Here is a 19,953-nt window from a genome sequence, read left to right as displayed (position 1 = left end):
AGAGAGAGAGAGAGAGAGAGAGAGAGAGAGAGAACAGGGGAGGGGCAGAGAGAGAGAGGGAGACACAGAATCCGCAACAGCCCGATGCAGGGCTTGAACCCACGAACCATGAGGTCATGACCTGAGCTGAAGTCAGACGCTTCACCGACCGAGCCGCCCAGGCTCCCGACCCGTTCCAAATTTTCTGAAAAGCAATTCCCTTTTGGCAGCAGGACAAACTCCATGGGAGTCAGAGACGACACAGTCCCTACACGGGGGTGCTCACCACCTGCGCAGGAGAACGCATGCGCACCAGGAATTCTAGGACGGTGCAAAAAGTCTCACAGCGGAAGTCTGCTCAAAATCCTGCGGGACCATGATCCTAACGACCGATTTACTGAGCTTACCCTAAGTTTCGGGAACGGTGCTCAGCCCGTTTCATAAACTACCCCATCAACGCCTCAGAAAACACCGCCTGTCTTGTTTGCCACGGTGTCCTCGCAGCTTAGCACCATGCCTGGCACGCAGGGGACACTCAAGAAGCATTCCGCTGAGAATAGCAGCCCCGTGGGGTCTCGGAATTACCTCCAGCTCACAGAGAAGGAGACGGAGGCTCAGAGAAGTGAGATCCCAGGTCCACGTTCACAGAGAATGTAGCAGAGCTGGGATTTGGCCCGGGTCTGGCTCAGCCCGTGACCTCGAAGGCAGTGCCCTGGGACTGATTATAGGAAAAGAAGCAATGCATGGTCTTGGGGAAGGATGGGGTTGAGAAAGGCTTTCCAAGGGAGGTGATTCTCAAGCAGGCCCTTGAAGAAGGAGTTTGCCAGGGGGACAAGCAGAGGAGGAGCGTCTGGGAGGACGGGGTCGGGGCTCGGTGGGGGGGGGGGCAGTGGGGGGACCCAGTGCCCTGTGGCTGAACATCAGCTCATCTGGAGAAGAGACAGCAGCAGGTAGGGCTGGGAATGCAGGGGCAGCGAGACGATCAGAGGAGAGACTCAGAGGCCCATTCCCCTTCCACTTCCCTCTGTGGCTCTGATCTGGAAGATTCCTCTGAACGGTGCAGGCGGTGGTTACGCCTGTGTTTGATTTATTTTATAGCTGGGGTTCCGGAACTCTTGTCTTGGCTGCAACGTATAACATGGAATTTCCCTCCCGAGCAATTCTTCATCGTTGGCAACCCACCGGAGCGTGATTTTGGCACACTTGGGTGACGTGGCGGGGTCTCAGCTGGTGCAGGCCTGGGACGCCCCGTGTTGCTGCCCCAAATGCTCAGCCAAGGTGCGGGGGCTCCTACCAGAGGGGTCAAACCTGCCACTCTCCTCAGCGGTGGCACCAGGAACACATCTTTGTTTTTCCCACGTTGCCTTTAACTCCTCCACCGAGAGGAGGGGGAGAGCTGGGATACCGAGTGTTTTTGTTTGTATCTGTGTTTCCATGACTCGTGATGTGACGTCATCTCTCCTGGGACACGTATCGCTTTCTACCTACAGGTCATGAAAAGGTACAGGCTTCTGAATCAAAACCGAGTTGGATTCTAGTCTCAGACGTCCCAGATTGATTTACTCTAGGACCTTGAGGAGGGGAGCGTCTTAACCTTCCCTAAGTACTGGTTTCCTCGTCCGCCAAATGGAAGCGATAGTCATATGTACCTTAGAGGGATTTTATAAGGTTTTAGCAATTACCTGGGTAAAGCACCACGGGTGGCCCATTGCAGGTGCTATGGACTCAATGTTTGTGTCTCCTCCAAATTTATATGCTGAACCCCTAACCCCCAGTGTGATGATGTTCGGAGGTGGGGCCCTTGGGAGGTGATTAGGGTTAGATGGGGTCAGGAGGGTGGGGCCTTGGTCTAATGGGATTAGTGTCCTTTAAAGAACAGACAGGGTCCACCCTCCATCTTCCTGGCTTGCAGAATAACTTCTGCGCGCTAGATGCCCCATAAATGTTCGTGGAAGAAATCGGCAGTTGGCAAACGTGTGAGTAAATGGATGAGCGGGTGAGTGGGCGAGAGGCAGAGAAGCAGCCCATGGAATCCACTGACTGGAGCAGCAGATTCTCTCTCCCCCACCTCTTCCAGGGTACGAATATAGATCGACCTGGAGGCTGACCCTCACAAGCCCCTCCTGGCTCTCTAGAAGCCTTGCGGGGTGGCCTGGCCTGGGTACTGCCGTGGCTCCTTGCCCCAGAGTCAACCACAAGGCCCTGAAACTCCCTGTCTACAAAGAAGGTCCCCGGGTCAGCTGTGAAGAGAGAAGGGCCCCCAACCCCGGTGTGAACAGAGAAGGATCTCCACCTCAGATGTGAACAGAGAAGGCCCCCACCCCAAGTGTGAACAGAGAAGGGGCCCCCTCCTCAGGTGTGAACAGAGAAGGGGCCCCCTCCTCAGGTGTGAACAGAGAAGTTCCCCCTCCTCAGGTGTGAACAGAGAAGGGCCCCCACCCCGGGTGTGAACAGAGAAGTTCCCCCTCCTCAGGTGTGAACAGAGAAGGGCCCCACCCCAGGTGTGAACAGAAAAGGGGGCCCCTCCTCAGGTGTGAACAGAGAAGGGCCCCACCCCAGGTGTGAACAGAGAAAAGATCCACATGTCAGCTGTAAACAGAGAAGGGCCCCACCCCAGGTGTGAACAGAAAAGGGGCCCCCTCCTCAGGTGTGAACAGAGAAGGGCCCCACTCCAGGTGTGAACAGAGAAAAGATCCGCATGTCAGCTGTAAACAGAGAAGGGCCCCACCCCAGGTGTGAACAGAAAAGGGGGCCTCTCCTCAGGTGTGAACAGAGAAGGGCCCCACCCCAGGTGTGAAGACAGAATGTCCCCACCCCAGGTGTGAACAGAAGGGTGCCTACCCCAGGCCCGCCAGGATGGGCTCTCCCTAGAACACAAAATTTGCTTAAAGAAAGCCCAGAGTTCACCGTATTCACTATTTTAGTTCTAAAGAGGCCCTCGGGTTCCCCAGCCCAGCCCCCACCCCCCACCCCAAAGTTAGAATGCTGGCATTGGGTCAGTGGCCTTTGTTGCCCTGTCCCCAGATATCACCTCCTTAGCCCCCTTTCCCTCACCTCCTCCTCCCCAAGTCTGCACAAAAACACCATTTGTGGGAGCTAGGCTCCCAACCTTGGCACAGAGCCACGAAGTGAAGTAATTGTGCAATTAGAACTTAATTGCTGGATTTAATTTCGTTTTGTTTTTTTTCTTTTTGTCTCAATTGTTGAAAAAGTGCAGTTCCCGCCTTCGAATGTCTGATGAGTTCCTTCTGTCTGCCCCAGGAAGGGATGGGGTTGGGGGAGGGAGAGGCGGAGACAGCGCAGTGGATTTTGCGTCTCGAAGAGAATTTACAAAGTTAACCTTCCCCAGGGGCTGGACGCCAAGAAAGAAGGAGAAATCTAACTCCAAGACTTGGTGGCAAAGGACGTTGTCCCTTAAGGCCAAATTTTCAGTGACCTTCGATGACAGCGGCGTGTGAGCCTGGCAGACGTGTGGCCTGTCGCTGCCACCACTCACAGAGGATCTCCGGGGAGCGAGGCACCTTGCACTGTCCCATCTACATCCTCCTGACCACCCTACCACCTACCACCAGAGGGTCACGGTCCGTCCCATGGGGAGACATGAGGAAGCCGAGACTCACTGGGCTTCAGCACCTTGCCCAAGGTCACACAGCTGGTGCTGGAACGTGAAAGCAGCACCCCACTTCCAGCAAAGGGCCCGGCAAGTTCTCCGGGACCCGGGGGCCACTCCGGAAAAGATGGTGATCTGCATGGATCTGGAAAATGAGAGGGCGGGCTCACTCTCCCTCCTTCCTGCTCAAGAGCAGGGAGGCCCTACGACCCACAGCCTGCACACCCCCCTGCTCAACGGTGCCACACGTCACAGGCCTCTGTAACCCACCCAAACTGCATCATTCCTAGGGCAGCTCCAGCCCGAACACCTTCCTCCCAGGCCCAAGACTGGCTTCCATCACAACGCGCAGCTGCTGGACCCCTTAGCAGGTTCCCGGAACCGGGGTGTTCCTGACAGCAAGAGCTCTAGGAAGGCGCATTTATCTGCACACCAGGCTCAGGGTTCCTAAGGCAGAACCTCTGTGTCACTTATCACGGTGCCATCATGAAGGCCAGGTCATTCAGGGATTCGCTACACGAAACGCACTCGTCAGAAATCACAGCACTCACGTGGCCCCTTTTGCTCCTGTCACAGTTTTAATGGAAAGTGTCGCGCCCTGGCCATATTCTCCGATAGCCTCCAACAGGGCCAAGTCCTCAGATGTTTCCGCAAACCACGGCCCCCTGGCCAAATCCGTTCCCCTGCCTGGTTTTGAGCGGCCTCAGGCTAAGAGTGGTTTTTGGATTTTTCAATGAGTAGGAGACAGTAGAGGAACCGATAAACAAAAAAGAAAAATAGTATTCATGACATAGGAAAATCATATGAGACTCCAATTTCAGTGTCAATCAAGTTTTATTGGAACACAGCCACGCTCGTTCATTTGCATATTATACGTGGGGTAGTTGTGATAGTGACTATATGACTGCAAAGCTTGAAATATTTCCTGTCTGGCCCTTAACAGGAAAAGTTTGTCACCCCTAGTCTAGATCCTTACAGCACTTTGGTACCCAGTCTATACTTCTTTCCCAACCCGTGTGACAGATACCTCCACAAGCCTGGGCTCCTCTCCCCATTACATGGGACTCTGAGCTCCTGCCCATCCACACTAATGCCCCGCCACAGGGCCCAGCAGGTCTGATAGGACACTCACTGGCCCACACGTGTGGGCCACTGTCAGCAGTGAGAATGGCCCAGTGACGGAGTGTAAGCTTTGACTTTCGACCACTGGCTTCTCCACTTACCCCCTTGGGTCTCACTCAGCTCCCTCCTGTGAACAGGGAGGGAGTAGTAATCGAGCCCACGGCACCGGGCAGATGTAAGGATTAAATCAAGGATTTGGTTACAGGGCTTAGCACAGTGCCTGCCACACGGTGAACATTCAATAAATGTTGAGCTGTGGCTGATGCGTTACAGAGACAAGAATGTGATCCCCAAACCTTTCTCGGGAGCATTTCTCAGAGTGACTGGCCCGTCTCATGTCTCCAGCTCTCTTACCCACCTTAGCTCCTTCTTTCCTCCCACCACCCAATTCGTGGGTTTTCCCTAAATATTTCTAACCACTGTCTATGTGTCCCTTGCTGCGACTTAAAATGTTTTACAACTCAATTATCCTGGCTGTAAAATGGGCACAGGGCTTCCTCCCAATCTACCTGACAGAGCTGCTGAGCAAAGGAGAGAGGGCAGAGGGTTTAGAAAAACATTTGTGGGGGCACCTGGGTGGCTCCATCAGTTAAGCGTCCAACTTTGGCTCAGGTCACGATCTCACGATTTGTGAGTTCGAGCCCCGCGTCAGGCTCTCTGCTGTCCGCGCGGAGCCCGCGTCAGATCCTCTCTCTCTCGGTCCCTCCCCACCCTTGCACGTGCACGCATGCACACGTGCTCTCTCTCAAAAATAAACGCTAAGAAAAAAAAAGAAAATTAAAAACAAAGAAATATTTTGTGAAGTGCAGGGCCCCCTGCAGATGTTCCTTGTGATTCTTAGTATCTTGGGAGGAAAGGAGACCCGAGCTGTGAGTTGAATTGTGTCCCCCCCACAAAATATATAATCAAGTCCTAACCCCCAGTACCTGTGAACGTGACCTTATTTGGAAACTGAGTCTTTGTGGATGAGGTCCTACTACATTAGGGTCCTCAAAAGAGGAGGGAAATCGGGACGCAGAGACAGAGAGAAGAATGCCTTATGACAAGGGGGATGGCCACAGGAGTGATGCCAAGCCAGGGAACGGCCAGGACGGCCGGCAACGGTCAGAGCCAGAGAAAGACGGCACGGATTCTTCCCTAGAGCCTTCGGAGGGAGCACAGCCCTGCTGACTCTCATGCTCAGCTTGTAGCTTCCGGAACTTTGAGACGGTGCGTTTCTGCGTGAGCCTCCAAGGTCGTGGCTGTTATGGTGGCCCGAGGAAACTCGTTTGAGTACGACGAACCTCTTACCGGTGAAGCCCCCAGAGCTACCCTCTGTCGGTTTACTCCGGCCAGGCCCCCTCCTGGCAGGGTTCCCCATCATGCCAGCCCCCAGACCACGACGAACAAAAGGTAGTGTGCCACACCAGGACCTCAGCACGGCAGATGCCAGGGGCACAGCTGCTGACGTCGAAAGGCACCGTGCCAGCGCTCTGTGATCGAGCCAGGCCTTCCTCGCTGGTGGCCTTTGTTTGCTTGAGAAGGAGCGGGATGGAAAAGAGCCCATTTGAAAATGGGGCTGGGCTTCTGCATGACGCTTAGAGCTCATCAAGCCCTCATAAAAGTGAAAAATTACCTCTGGTGTCCCCAGAGCCAGAATTCATCTGTTATTAATTGAAACCCACCCCAAAATAGGGCTCGGAGAAATGAGCCTCAGACAGATTTTTTTTTTTTTTAAACAGTGAAAGAGAGTGCCCGCCCATGATCTCTGGGCTCATATCGGGAGGTGTGCTTATCCACCTTCTTGCCTACACCATTCCATCCCTCTGTCTGAGAAGGTCGCTCCCCAGGCCCAGATCTAACCCAGCTCAAATGCTGCCTCCTCCTCCATGAAGCTTTCCAGGATGTAGTCCAACCAGGGCCGGCTTCCTAGATCTGTGACCTGTGCCGTCACACAACCCCCTGAGCTCGCAAGGACCCACGGTTGAGTTAATGCCCTGCTGTCACGGTCTTGAAACTCCTAATCATTTTCAAACAAGCGGCCTTAGATTTCCATTTTGCACTGGGTCCCACAAATTCCGTAGCTGGTCCGAAGTCCTACCTTCTGCAGCCAACCAGGCAGAGCAATCTCTCCTCCCTCTGGACCCTCGAGATACCCACCGTCCCATAAATCTCGCCATTATTCACTCAAGGAATAGCATCAAGCACCAGCTGGGCAACGTGACTCAGCAGGCAAGAAGGCAATTCCAGCCCCCCCGTCACACTCCAGGGTGAGGCAGACAAATCGAACACAAGAAGGGCAGGGGCGCCTTGGTGGCTCAGTCGATTAAACATCCGACTTCAGCTCAGGTCATGAATGATCTCAGGTCCGTGAGTTCGAGCCCCGCGTCGGGCTCTGGGCTGACAGCTCAGAGCCTGGACCCTGCTTTGGATTCTGTGTCTCCCTCTCTCTCTGCCCCTCCCCCACTCATACTCTGTCTCTCTCTCCTTCAAAAATAAATATTTTAAAAATTAAAAAAAAAAAACCCACAATAAGGGCAGATTCAAAATCCTCCTACTTTCTCAAAGTGAGCTTCAATTTCTACGTATGTGTAGATTCTATATACTCGTCACTTCTGCCCTAATAATACTTCAACGGCTCCTGCAATAAAGACCAAAAAATCCCTAAGTCGGCCTGTGGGACGTGACATACCCCCCACACCCCACCCCCATCTCCTTCTGTCCCGGCCGGGCGCCCCCAGACTTCTCATACTTGGTGTGAGTCTGTTAAGGCTGCCACAGACCGGGTGACTTACACAACTGAAACCGATTCGCTCACATCTCTGGAGGCCGGAGTCCAAGATCGAGGATGTCAAGGTGGGATTCTCCTGCGGCTTCTCCCCTGGGCTTGTTGATGGCCGTCTTCTGCCTCTGTCTTCATGTGGTCTTGGCTCTGGGCACACGCATCCCTGGTGTCTGAGCCTCTTTTGGTGAGGACCCCAGTCATATTGGATTAAGATCCCACCCTTGTGACTCATTTAGCCTTAATTACCTCCTTAAAGTCCCCACCTCCAAATGCCATCATATGGGGGGTTAGGGTTTCGACACACGAATGGGGAGTGTGGGGACACAATTCAGCCCAGAATATACTCCCTGTGTCACAGGCACATGAAGTTTTCTCCGCTCAAAATGCTCTTTATTTCATAAGCTCCTGTGTGTCTATCAGGTCTCAGTGCCAACATCGCCGCCTCCCAGAAGCCCTCCCAGATTGCCCTGGATCCTCCACCATCTCACCCCACCCAGCACCCCAGCCTGCACTCCACCTTCATGTGACTATCGATTCGCCTGCGCCTCCTCCATCAGACTGTGAGTCCTGCTGCAGCCTGAACTCACGCTTCTCCCTCCTGTTGGATCTCCAGTCCCCAGCCCTGCTCTGGGAATATCGAAGGCGCCTGACTAATAGATGCTGAACTTACCTTGACAAGAGAAACCATGAGCTCCTGATGAGAACAAGACCCCCCTGCAGCCCCCCAAGACGCTTGACAATTAGTGAACACGCCATTAGGTAAACGGTCAGCCACAGGGAACGCGTCAGCTCTGCTCCCATGTCTCCCAGATTCCACCCCAGATCCTAGATTTTAGTAACTATAACCCAAACATACCAGCTTGATGTTAGATCTAGTTCTTATCTTGTGATGGTCAATTGTTAAATATTAACAGCCATCATTCACAAGGAGAATTTTTATGTGCCAGGAATTAACATATATGTGTTATACATGTCATTTCATTTAAATTTTATCAGAATTCTGGGAGTGCCTGGGTAGCCCCATCAGTTGAGCATCCATCTGGCTTTGGCTCAAGTCCTGATCTCGCAGTTTGTGAGTTTGAGCCCCGCGTCGGGCTCTGCGCTGACAGCTCGGAGCCTGAAGCCTGCTTTGGATTCTGTGCCTCCCTCTCTCTCTGCCCCTCCTCTGCTCTCTCTCTCTCTCTCTCAAAAATAAATAATGAGCATTAAACAATTAAATTTTATCATAATTCTCTAAGATATTTAACCTATTTTTAGGTAAGAATTTGAGGTTTAAAGAGAATATGAATGAGAACTCTTTTCGGTGTAAGTGACAGAACATCCAGTTCAAACTGGCTTAAAAGAAAGAGGAAATTACTGGGTCTCATAACTGAAAAGCCCAGAGGTGGACGAGAAGGGCTTCAGGCTCTGTGTGATCCAGGAGCTCATAAAGGTCATGAGGATGCTGGCCCCATTTCTCTCTGCTTCTTCGGGCCTTTCCTTCCTCTGTGCTTTAATCTTCAGCTTCAGAACTTCTTGATCACGAAACTTTGCTCGTTACTGTTTTCCGGGGAAAAACACATGGTCTTTGCAAGAAGGCCCAACAAAGCGGTCTCTTTGCATCTCATTGGACCACACTGTGATTAAGTTAAGGATCCTGAAATGAAGATTTTCCTGGCTCATCTGGGTGAGCCCTGAGTGCCATGACAAGTGTCCTCACAAGAGAGAGGCAGTGGGAGATTAGACACACCCAGAACGGGAGGCCATGTGACCATGGAGACAAGATTAGATTTATGGAGCCACAAGCCAAAGAATGCCAGGCAGCCACCAGAAGCTGGAAGAGGCAAGGAATGGATTCTCCCCTAGAGTCTTGGGGTTTGGCCCAGCAATGTTGATTTCGGACTTCGGACCTCCAGAGTTGAGACAGGATACGCTTCTGTTGTTTTAAGCTATGATGCTCTGATCGTTTGATATAGCAGTAATAGGAAACGAATACATCACCTGACACCCACACACTTCTGGGCAAGGGCACACAGGACACGTTCATGTCACCATACAACCTCAGCTGGGCACATGGTAGCTTCTGGATGTTGCTAGGGCCCCTCCCGGGAATTCGCGTTTGGCTTTGCAAGCAAGGGGGCCTCCGAGGAACAGGGTCGCTCTGGCCAGGTGCTGAGGCCAGACTGCAGAGGGGCATGGGTTGAAAGAGGACACCTGGAGGGAGAGCCTCTCCCTGAGCCGCGTCACAGGTGATGCGGTGGGGGTGGGGAGAGGGGGTCTGCTCAGGTTCTGGATACCTTCTGAAGGTCGAACCGGTGGGCTTTCCACATGGGATGAATGTGCCATGCGAGGCGCGGGAAGAAGTCAAGGATGACCGCACGGTTTTGGTCGGAGCAGCTGAGGGGATGGTGTTGGCTGTGAACGGAGAGAAGGAAGCGTAATACCCAGTATCGCACGGTGTCCCCGCAGCCGCATAACACAGGAAAGCCCTCTGGATTCTGAGTCCCCGGAGCGCGTCCATAATTTAAAAAGAGGTGGAATCATCTGTCTTGATTTTTTTTCTCTATCTATTTTTTTTTTTTTTTTTCTTTTTCTTTTTTTTTTTTTTTTTGCCTTTGCTGTTCCCTGTAGACCTTTCTCTTCCCTGCAGCTGCTGTTTTACCCAGGAAACACCTGTTTCTCCCCACCCCACAGGTGATGCTCTCACCTCCCAGGATGCCTTCCCTTCACCCCGGCTTGTTCTCTGTGCTGCCTTTTAAGGACCCGACTTGCCTTGCAAGTTGTCCCCTGGTCTCCCTGCGGATTGAGGCGGAGGGGCTTTTGAGGAGACTTCCCAGCTGATTAAGTGGCTTGGTCCCCGCCTCCAGCCCCGCCCCCCCTCCTTCTGTGCTGCTGACAGCCTGCTCCTCCCACAGATTTACAAGGAAGGGGTGTGGGGGGGCGTTGGGGATGAGCTGAAAGCTTGAAGCCTGAAATGCCAAAATCTGCACTGTCTCTAAGGTGGTGTTCGGGAACAGGAATCCGACAGCCACAAACCGAAACCCCTCGTAGATGCTGTGTATATGTGTACTTGTGTGTGGATATGCGTGCGTGTGTCCATGCATGTGGAGGCGGGGCGAGGTAAGGGTCTAGTGTCATTACGAGTTCTAGAGACTAAACCATATTCTCCAGGGGAAGTCACAGCATACAACTAATGAATCTGTTGTCTGGTCTGGGTGAAAGCATTTATTTGCTCTGTTAAAACCTCTCCTGAACTAAATGATAATCATAATCTCGACAATGATAGCTGCAGCCTCTGCAGTTGGTAGGTGCCCTTGTTACCATTTTACGGATGAGAAAACTGAGGCTGAGGTCATCTTCCCCGACTCACTTGCTGGCTCTTTCCCAGCTCCGGTCCTCTGCACTTGACTATTTCCCCTGCCTGGCTTTCCTCCCACCACCTGGCTCTCCCCTCCCCGGGCTCTTGGGCAGCTGTGTCCTCACCCTTCATGGCTCTGCTCAAATGTCGCTTCCTCCAGGAAGCCTCCCCTGACCATTCTCTACAGTAGACCCCCCCCCACTCCTGGTTTCTATCCAATCACTCCATGTTCTTCTCAAAACTTGACGTGATCTAAGTTGTTATTGTTCATTTATCTACCTGATTAGAGTGTGCCTTTCTCCCCTGGAAAATAAGCTCCTTCCTCCTGGAAGGTGGGCATCTACTCTGTCTTTTTCACTCCCACGGCCCAGAAGCTAGAGCAGGACTCAGTAAATGAAACTCTGGCCGGGTCCTCAATTTTACTGCACCGGTCCCAGCATTTTGTGCCTTCCTCTGCGTCACGGTTCACTGCACGGTGGGCCCCGTGGTAAGCGCGTTCCTGATCCAGACGGGAATGTTCCAGTGCTCTGAGCACAGAGCTCCTGTCGCTGTCCTGCAGAGAAGGCACCAGGTGCAGGCCGAGGTGACCGCGGGAGACCCAACAGAGAGCATTTCGGTTTCTCAGAGATAAAGTGACCTGGGGCAGAGTGTTCGCTCCAAAAATAGAGACAAGGGGACTGATTTGAGAGGCGCTTAGGGGGTAAACGCAACAATACAAACCGGGGGAGAGGAAAGTCTCGAGGAGGACTCCGAGATACCTGGATGGAGAGAGGGAATACCAGAGGGGCTGACCTTGGGGTCACTTACTCCAAAGACACTTTTCTCCCAGGGAACAAAGGATGCTATAGCGTCAAAGGCTAATGTCCTGATGAAACGGTCTTCCAAAAAAATTACATTTTAGGTAAGTTTCTCAGCCTTTAAATGTCCAGGAGAAGTTTTTGCCCGGATGATGGACGTGTTCTATAATCTGTACTGTCTGATGTGGCAGGAGAGTCACATGTGGCTGCCGAGCAGCTGAAATTTCACCTAATTTATTCTGGTTTTGGCTGGTGGCTACCATATGGGACGCCGCAGCTCTAGATGAAACGACCAATTCACGAGAAATATGGAGGGTATACTCGAGCACGTGAACGTGCAAGCAGCAAAGTCCACACGGGAGAGGCTCTCCAGGGCCCAAGCAAAAACTGGTTTCTTCTGCAAGTAAGTTGCAAGGGTTAAAAAAGAGAGAGACAGACGGGAAATCTGTACATTAAAGGATACTTCAATGACATATTAACCAATCACAATGTGTGGGTCTTGTCTAGATCTGACTCAAACAGAAGAATTATAAATAAAAGTACATTTACTGGGGCCCCCGCAAGGCTTAGTGGGTTAAGTGTCTGACTTCCATTCAGGTCACGATCTCCGGGTTTGTGAGTTCGAGCCCTGCGTTGGGCTCTGTGCTGACAGCTCAGAGCCTGGAGCCTGCTTCGGATTCTGTGTCTCCCTCTCTCTCTGCCCCTCCCCCGCTCGTGCTCTCTCTCTCTCTCTCTCTCTCTCTCCCTCTCTCTCTCAAAAATAAGTAAACATTAAAAAAATACATTTACTAAATAATTAAATATTTGAACACCATCCATACAATCGTTGATATTTTAAAAATAATTTTTAATGTCATAATGGCCTTGTTTATTAATAAACATAACCATGTTTATTATGTTTCAGAGATACATATTAAAATGCTATATTTATGGATCATGTAATACGACTCCCAGTATTGGCTTTAAAATAAGGGAGGGGATGGGGCGCCTGGGTGGCGCAGTCGGTTAAGCGTCCGACTTCAGCCAGGTCACGATCTCACGGTCCGTGAGTTCGAGCCCCGCGTCAGGCTCTGGGCTGATGGCTCGGAGCCTGGAGCCTGTTTCCGATTCTGTGTCTCCCTCTCTCTCTGCCCCTCCCCCGTTCATGCTCTGTCTGTCTGTCCCATAAATAAATAAAAACGTTGAGAAAAAAAAAAATTAAAAAAATAAATAAATAAATAAAATAAGGGAGGGGAGGGGCGCCTGGGAGGCTCAGTCAGTCGAACGTTGGACTCTTCGTGTCGGCTCAGGTCACGATCTCACAGTTGGTGACATCAAGGCCCTCGCTGGGCTCCAAGCTGTCAGTGCAGAATCCTGCTTGGGATTCTCTCTCTTCCTCCTTCTCTGCCCCTCCAGTGTTCACACACACACTCTCTCTCTGTCTCTCTCAAAATAAATAAACTTAAAGAAAAAAAGAATTTAAAATAAGGGAGGGGAAATGGATAGCAGTGGGAATAAGACAGGATTATCCTGAGTTCATGCTGTTTGGGGAGACCATTGTGTCATTTTTGCCTATGTTAGGACTTTCCCCATAATTATAACATTAAAAATTATATTAAGCAACATGAACCTGCTCCCAAATAAAAGCTATTTTAGGCATAATCTTGCCAGGCCACCTGGGTCCCCTATGGATGTGCTATCATAATATCCCGTGTCCCTTCCCACAGCAACAGGACAGCATTTGAGTGACACCTCTCCTCCCCGACTTGCCAAACTTCTTTCCGGTATTGTAAAAGCAATGCTCACTTATTTTCACCCCTTAAAAATCAGTCTCCAAAGGAGGAGCATTCCTCACTCTTTCCAAATGATTGCCCTCTGCCTCAGGATTCTTTCCAACTTTATCTAAAAACATCTTGACCTACAGTCTCCCTCCTCCCTCCTCTCTTCTCCCTTCCCCCTCCCCCCACCAGCTCTGCATCCCCAGGGGCTGCACCACTTTGACCTCCCCTGGCAGTGCTGCCCTCCCTCTTGCCTCTTGCACGTGTGGTCTGCACGTCTGGAACACCCCGTTACATGATCGGCCCAAGAGGCAGAGCAGGTGCAAAGGCGGAGAGAGGGTTGAGCGCAGAACAGCAACTTGGGTTCCAGGAAATTTAATAAGCAGCGTTACAAAACCGAGAGCCATCCTGGGCAGCGTAGCAGGGGACATCTTTCACAGGCGGCTGCCCTTTCTCTGCAGTGATTCTGAGCCATATGTCTGTAAGTACTAATTAGGATTCTAACATTCACAGACACCGAGTATCAGTGGCCTCAACAAGACAAGAGCTGGTTTCTCACTCAGCAGGAGGTTTTCGGGGAAGGTGGGTTTCTCTGCCCCAGGATTGGGTGCAGTGAATCAACCAACTAAGTCTGATGCACAGTTTGGTAAAGGCTTCTCTGAAGTCCTGCACGAAGGACACACACGTGTTTGGGGAACCCATCCGTCTGGGCTCACAGTTGGATCTCGGCGTTTAGCACATCGCCGTCACATCCTGGCAGACCCCTGGGAGGTGCCGTGCTTCGCACACGGCCGAGATTCAATAAATATTAGCTTAATTGATTTAAATATGTGCGCCTGCAAATATACGTGTATGTGTGTGTAAACGTGTTGATGCAGAGATCTCTGCCAAAACAACATATGGGAAAATGTGTCATCTCCGTAAGAATAGAAAACAAGGGAAGTGCCAGCCGAAAACTGCTCCATTGTTCAAATAGTTCTTTCTCCAGTTAACCTTGGAGAAGAAAACTGTCCATATCTGAACAGGACATTTTCAGGGCTTCTGTTTGCAGCAGTCATGAAAGAGGGTCACACCCTCTCCTCCTGTTTTTTTCCCATCCTTCTGACCATCCTTTTGACATCTTCTTTGTGAACCGTCTTCGTCTGCCTGTTTCTCCAATGGTGATGCTCCTGGGGGCTCTTGTCACCCTACCACACGCTCTCCCTGGTAGGCTCGGCCACTCCCGTGGCCCTGTTTGCCATCTATGTGCCCACATCTCCCCAGTAGATACGAGGAACCCAGATCGTTCCCAGAGCTCCCGTCCTGAACATACAGCTGCCCGTGGTGGTGGTCATTTCCACAACGCCTCACCATGGTTCCGGCCTTGGGGAGACCTGCTTTGACCCCCGGCCCCTCATCGCCCCCCTCGGCTGCTTGTCTCTGGGGTTCCCTGGCCCTTGCAAGACAGCCCAAGCTCTGGTACTTTCCGGGCATCCACTTGGCTTGTGGGAACTCATGTTTTCTGGACACCAGAAAGCCTCTTCTGCTCTCTTCTCCAGCCCTACTCAAAGAGGTGGAGGGGCTGGATGGGTCAGGCTGTTCCGTGAGCAGGTGTTCAAGAGGGGAAGAAGATTCCAGGCCCATCACCTCACAGCCCCACCTAGCGCTATGAGTACCTCCACACTGACCTGGGGACCCCATGCCCCACACTCCATGGGGTGCTGTAGAAAGAGCTCAGGCTCTGCAGCCTGCCTGGCAATAATGGCATTCACTAAGCCACCTACCAGACACGGGGCTGGGGCAAGTTACTTCACTTCTCTGTGCCTCAGTTTCCCTATCTGTAGAGTAAGACAGTAACGGTAATCGCCATAGGGGGTTGTAGTGCAGATTAAATAAGTCAGTAACTGTAAAGCGTCTAGAACCATGCCTGGCCCATAGCAAACACTTCAATTGTCTCAGTCAAGTACGTTAAAAAAGAAAATCACAGGAATTAGTTGAATGGACAAAGGAATGAAATGGAAGAATGAACATAGCCGAACCGACCTGGGTTCTAATCACAGCACTGCCCTGTATGTTTTACTGGGAGTGTCTAAGAGGCCAGGGCCTAGGAATTCAAATAGACCACGAGTGTATTACCGATAAAGCGAAAGAGCCCAGAGACATTAAACAACTTACCTGTCACCACACAGATAGTATATCTTGAGCCCAACTCTGCTCTCAGACTTTCTCTCTTTTCTTTACAATGATTTAAATATAGTTTTAAAAAGGAACATATGTCCAGGGCGCCTGGGTGGCTCAGTCGGTTGAGCGTCTGACTTCGGCTCAGGTCATGATCAGGTTTGTGAGTTCGAGCCCCACGTCGGGCTCTGTGCTGACAGCTCAAAGCCTGGAGCCTGCTTCAGATTCTGTGTCTCCCCCTCTCTCTGCCCCTCCCCTGCTCATGCTCTGTCTCTCCCTGTCTCTTAACAATAAACAAAAAATGTTAAAAAATTAAAAATAAATTAAAAAGAACATATGTACATGATTTTAAAAAGTTAAATATGCCAGGGGCACCTGGGTGGCTCAGTCGGTTAAGTATCCAACTTCAGCTCAGGTCGTGATCTCACGACTCATGAGTTCTAGTCCCACATCAGGCTCTGTGCTGACACCTCAGAGCCTGGAGCCTGCTTTGGATTCTGTGTCTTCTCTCTCTCTGCCCCTGCTCATGCTCTGTCTCTCTCAAAAATAAATAGACATTAAAAAATTTTTTGTAAGTTAAATGCTCCAGAAGTATGTATAGTAAAATCAAATTCCTGCTCCTCTCCCTGAGTCTCTGTCCCTGAGTGTGGAAGACCCAGCCGGAGACGATAACAATTTGTACATTTAGGAGCTTGTCACATGTCATTATAGAGCCATCGCGTTGCTTTTAAAGGCCACAGAGTGTTTCACTGTAAGAGTGCCTGGCATCTCATTTAACCTGTCCTCTGTAGATACATATGTAAGTTATTTCTGATCTTTTACTACCCGTAATGTCCTTACGCACACGTCCCTGAGCAAAGGCGTGAATGCGTGTGCAGGATGAATGCTGAGCAGTGGTGTCCCTGGTCAGGGGTTAGTGCATTTTCCTTTTTGAGAGAGCTCACTAAATTGCTTTGCCAAGAGGCTGTGCCTTCCAACAGCAGTGGCGGGGAGTGCTGGTATCTCCGCTTAACGGCAGGTTCGCAGACGTCTTTATTTTGCCCGGTTTAACAGGTGAACATGACCTGTCACAGAAGTTGTAATTTGTGGTGTTTTTCCCCCCAACGGTGAGGGTGAGCACCCTCCATATATTTAAAGGCCACTGTTACTTAGTTTTCTCTGAACTCAGAACTCTGTTCATGCCTTTCTCTTCTCTTTTGAGTTGCTAGTCTTTGTTTGTTTGTTTGTTTTTCAGAGAGCGAGAGTGAGTGGGGCAGGGGCAGAGAGAGAGGGAGAGAGAGAGTCCCAAGCAGACTCCCCACTGCCAGCACAGAGCCCGAGGCAGGGCTTGAACCTATGAACCGTGAGATCATGACCAGAGCACTTAACTGAATGAGCCACCCGGCGCCCCTAGGAATGTTTGATTTCATGAAACGATTTATGCCAAGCTTCTTTTCTTATGTGGAGTCTGAACTTTTGTGTCAGGTTTAAAAAGACAAAGTCCTGGGCCGGGCGGCGGGCGACAGGGGCGGGGGACTCGGGCGGAGCCCCCGCGGCCGGGTTAGGGAGGGCCGGGCCCGCAACGACCGGTTATGCGCGCTGCCCTGGCGTCCCCCCCAAGATGTCACGAGCCGGGGGTCTCGTCATACTCCGGACGGTGAGCAGCCGAGCGCGCCGGGCCCCGGGGCCGCCCCCGACCCGCCGGGACGGGCTCCAGATTTTGGCTACGGAAAGGGGGAGATACACTAAGCAAGGTCCGCCAGGAGGCACATTTTGGAGATCGATCAGCTTGAAGATCTTGCAGAGGCCGATCCGTTCTCCTTCAGAGAATTTCTGAAAACCCAGAACCTGGGCCTGTCGGGAGAAGACAACGCCAACAACAGGATTTATTCAAAGGAACCCGCAAGGCACCTGCCGGGACTGGGCCGCAGCTCCCCAACCCCCCAGACCGTGGGGTACGGCCTGGAATATCAGCAGCCGTTTTTCGAGGACCCTACAGGGGCTGGTGACCTTCTGGATGAGGACGAGGACGAGGACGAGGACGAGGGGTGGATCGGGGCCTACTCGCCGTCCAGTGTGGAGCACGTACGGCTCCTCCTCCTCCTCCACCCCGTGGGAGCTGGTGGGGCCCGAGACCCTGCCCCCGTGGATGCTGAGCGACCCTGACTCCCGCGCCTGCCTCTCTCTCCGGCGGGGAGCCCCAGCGCACACTTCGCGGCTCCCGGAGAGTCTCTGGGGGACAGGCGCCCGCGGATGCTGCAGATACGCCACGAAGCGCTGAAAGCTGAAAATCCTAGGCCGAGAGGAATGCCGCCTGAGGTCCAGAGCTTCTCCGAAACTCAAGCAGAAACGGGGAGGACGCTGGAGCGGAAGCCGGAAGCGAAAACGATAAAGGCGGAAAGTGACGGCCGAGATCTGGAGTCAGTGGTCCAGCAGGGGCAGCAGCACCTGGCGCCGATGACAAACCGGGCCGTAAGGGCGGGAGGTCCCATCCTGAAACCGAAGCGGGACAGAAGCTCGCTGCAGGCCCAGGTCTCGAACTTCAAGCGCGAGAAGGCGGCCTTGCGGTCGGGCCAGGGCGCCGCGCCTGCAGGGGGCGAGGCAGAACACCCACGTGGCCTCGCAGAACCTTCACGTCCGCAGGAACAACGCCCACTCCTCCATCCGGCAGCTGGTTTCTGGAGCTGAATCCTGTTGCCGAAATCCTTCAATCCGTAGACAGAATTTCCGAAATGCAAGATGAGGAAGAGGAGTCTTGACAGCCGTGCGGTGCCTCCAGGTCGCAGCCCTGCTCCCGCCCGGCCGCCGCCGCTCTCTGGGCTTGAAAATGCCGTTGTGTCTTTAAGTATGGGGTCCTCGGCCGTAGCGAAAGTATTGATCGTGCCGCTGATTTCATGACCTAAACAGCGCTGGCAGCCAGGGGCAGCGAGGAGCCCCCCGCGTGTGAGAGCTGCACCCGGTTTCTATGCGCCTCTTCCTGGTGAGCTCCCGCTACTTGACGGACTAGTGCTCCTTCAGGAAGACGTTTCTGTGAAAGCCGGTGGTGTTTTGAACTGACTAAACACGAACACGACCGTTCCGTAGTAAGTGTTTTCCGTCGTCATTCCAGAATGTTAATCGTAAGGTAAGTTCAGTCGATCGTCCTCGATTCCGTAAGGAGAGGGGGTAGGTGAGCCACAGCTCCGTGCTCGCCTGCCAAGGCCCTAGTGCCTCCTTGACCTCATTTGGTGCCCCGGCTGGCTCAGAGTCCACTCCTGGGGCCTCGGGGTCAGGGGCGGCTCCTACAGTTGGAGACCTGAGCCTGGATGCCCCGAGTGGGGGCGCTGTTGTCGTTCCGCGGGGTCCCAGGTCACGCGGGCGCGCCACTGTGTGGGACCATCTCAAGGCATCTGTGGGCCTTCAGACTTGAAAAGCTGCTTTGGCTGGAGGGTTTTGATGCATGTTGCAAGTGGCATCTCGTACAATCAAGTTTGGAATTCAGGGATTTAGAGTGTGTGCGCAGGCTTCCTGGGTCAGCACGAGGTCTCCCAGGGTGCTTTTCCAGCTGCTTTCCAATGTAGGGGGGGCACCACACGCACCATACCCCTTTTTGGCCACTTTTCTCTAGATTTTTTTTTTTTTTTTTAATAAATTTCCTCTCTTCTGTTCAAATGGACAGCTTTCCTATTTAATAAATTGTAAAACTCAAACACACACACACACACACACACAAAGTCCTTCCCCATTTGGCTACTATTTAAATAAAATCTCCCACATCTTTTTAAAAATACTTTTACAGTGGGGTTTTAAAAAATGTAGATATTTTCTCTACCTGGAGTTTATCTCGGTAGAAGTAACTAAGAATGGACGTGAACTTTGTTTTAGACGGCTACCACTTGTCTAAACCTAACACCACTTATTAAATCACCTCCTTTTCTCCCACTGATCTGAAATGTCCTCTTAATCACAAACTAAGTTTCTGCATATATTTGGATATATTTCTGGCTGTTTCACACGGTTTCATGGGTCTGTGTTCTACTCACACACCATTTACCAAACTGCTTCATTTATTTTAGCTTTATAAGGTAGTTTAATATCTTTCAGACCTAGACCACCTTTCATATTCAGAATTTGACTATTCTCATCTTTGTCTTTTCCCATAGAATATCAGCATATTTAATTCCGGGGGGGGCGGGGAATCCTATTTTTAATTGGAATTATGTTAAACTTAGAGATTAATTTAGAGACAGTTGGCACATACTAGTGTGGGTCTTCCTCTTATGGGGGCGTCTTTTCATTTATTCACATGTTTGTGTCTATTCCTTAATAATATCTTCAAATTTTATTCATATACATCGTACGCATAACTTGATAACTATGATGCGTGAGATCTGTTTGCAGCTATTGTGATGGACTTCTTTGTTTCGTTATATTTCTTCTATTACATTGACAGATACTCTGTTACCCCAACA

At 51.6% G+C, this 19,953-nt stretch overlaps 1 pseudogene; it reads left to right on the top strand.

Annotated features, from left to right (window-relative positions):
- Positions 1 to 492: 492 nt before the first annotated feature.
- Positions 493 to 18,507, top strand: LOC121043079 (endosome-associated-trafficking regulator 1-like; annotated as a pseudogene).
- The last annotated feature ends 1,446 nt before the right edge of the window (positions 18,508 to 19,953 follow it).

This window comes from Herpailurus yagouaroundi, unplaced genomic scaffold, assembly GCF_014898765.1.
Source record: "Herpailurus yagouaroundi ecotype Mexico unplaced genomic scaffold, PumYag 186, whole genome shotgun sequence".
Classification (NCBI taxonomy): domain Eukaryota; kingdom Metazoa; phylum Chordata; class Mammalia; order Carnivora; family Felidae; genus Herpailurus; species Herpailurus yagouaroundi.
This window is presented reverse-complemented; position numbering and strand designations above follow the sequence as displayed.